The 1,985-nt window shown below is 46.0% G+C and overlaps 1 pseudogene; it reads left to right on the top strand.

The window, feature by feature from the left end:
• LOC119522043 lies at window positions 1–1,025 on the top strand (annotated as a pseudogene).
• The last annotated feature ends 960 nt before the right edge of the window (window positions 1,026–1,985 follow it).

The following is a 1,985-nucleotide window of genomic DNA, read 5'->3' as shown; positions in this document are numbered from 1 at the left end:
ATGCCTCATGGTCAGAAGAATAAAATCTGTACCCATAAGAAAAGCCGCCAGGCCCAAGGTGAGACCCAGAGTCTTGAGGGTACTCAGATCCCTGCAGCAGGGGAACATGATTCCACTTCCTCCTCCTCTCCTGTTTTGGAGGGTACATCCAGAGCTCCCCTGCTGTTGGCATTCCCCAGGGGCCTCAGAGAGCCCCATCCCCTACCACTTCCACTAAAGATCTTTCTTGTCCAAGATCTGAAGAAGGTACCAAGTACCAGGATGAGAAAATTCCAAGTTCCCCTCAGGCCACATGCTCCACTGAGAGCTCCTGCAAATATCTCCTAATCAGGAAGGCGAGAATGTTGGTGGAGTTCCTGACAGAGAAGTATAAAATGAAAGAGCCCATCACTAAAGCAGCCATGCTGAAGACTGTCAACAAGAAGTACGAGAATCAATTCCCTGAGATCCTCAGGAGAACCACTGAGTGCATGGAGCTGGTCTTTGGCCTTGAATTAAAGGAAGTCGACCCCAGTGGTCAGTCCTATTCACTTGTCAGACCTCACCAACTAGGGGAGTCTGAGTGGTGGTGGGGGCTTGCCCAGGATGGGTCTCCTGATGACCCTCCTGGGCATGATCTTGATGAAGGGCAACCATGCTACTGAGGAGGAGATCTGGGAATTCCTGAATGCATTGGGGGTGTTTGCTGGGAGGAAGCACTTAATCTTTGGGGAGCCCAGGAGGCTCCTCACCAAAGATTTGGCACAGGAAACCTACCTGGGGCACCGGCAGGTGCCCCACAGTGATCCTTCATGCTATGAATTCCTGTGGGGTTTAAGGGCCCATGATGAAACCAGCAAGAGAAAGTCTTGGAGGTTTTGGCCAAGATCAGTGATACCGTCCCCAGTTCCTTCCCTGCCCTGTATGAAGAGGCTTTGAGGGATGAGCAGGAGAGGGCTGGAGCCAGGGTTCCAGTCAGGACTGGCAAGACTGTCCCGGCCACGGCACGGCCCAGGGCCTCGGCCAGCAGCTCCTCCCACAAGTGAAGTGTGAGGCAGGTTCTTCATTTTGTGGTTGCAAAGGGCTGTCAACATTCTGAGGAGTGAAAGACTAGAGTGAGGCTGGAAGGAACAAAATTCTTATCTTTGTTTACTTTTTCTACATGAATAACTTGTGGGTGTGTATATATATATATTTATTTAGCTTCTGCATGTACATTTATGAAAAACATGGTTCACAGGTTTATTGCTGTTTTGCAGTTTAAGAGTTAGAGTTTTGCTATTTGCAAAACAAACTGAAAACCTTCAATATTTTTCTATCATCCAGAACAAGATAACATGGCACTGGTATAGGGATTTTCATGGAAATGTGAAAGAACCACATGGTAAAATAGGTAGGATCATAAAATAGAGAAGACAAAAGAAAAAGGTGGTCAATTCTTAGTTTGCCTTATTATTTCTGTCTTTCTAAAGTTAAAAGATATATACATGAATCTGTTTAGCTTATTCAAGAATATATGTGAAATTAAATCATAATAAATTATAACTCTTGCTCACTGCTTCTTTTACCCTCAAGCTTTGAACATGTGCTATTTGGAAAGCCCCCTGGCAGTTCTGGGGTTTGTAAGATAAAGACAGAGCCACTGTCCATAGAATCTTACCATAGGAGAAGCAATCATATAAGTAAGACGTTGAGATACTCTCCAGGACCTAAAGGACAATTTAAAAGGAGTGGAGGGGTCCCAGATGAGAGCAGTCAAGTGTAAATGTCCTGAGGCAAGGCCGTTTGGGGCTTTGGGAAACTGCAAGTCCCTCAGAGGGAAGTAATTTTAAATTTGGCTGGGTGGCGGGTTAGATGAGCCTGTGAGAATTGTGTGCAGGGCCAAGCACTCAGATGGTGCATCTCAGAGTTGCAAGACTAAACCTGAAACAGTAAACTGCTCATAGCAGTTACTGTGGTATTGTAGGTAGATTAGAGAGAACTCTCCAAGTGGGCAAGATTCAAGG

The sequence above is a fragment of the Choloepus didactylus genome, chromosome X (genome assembly GCF_015220235.1).
Source record: "Choloepus didactylus isolate mChoDid1 chromosome X, mChoDid1.pri, whole genome shotgun sequence".
Taxonomy (NCBI): Eukaryota; Metazoa; Chordata; class Mammalia; order Pilosa; family Megalonychidae; genus Choloepus; species Choloepus didactylus.
This window is presented reverse-complemented; position numbering and strand designations above follow the sequence as displayed.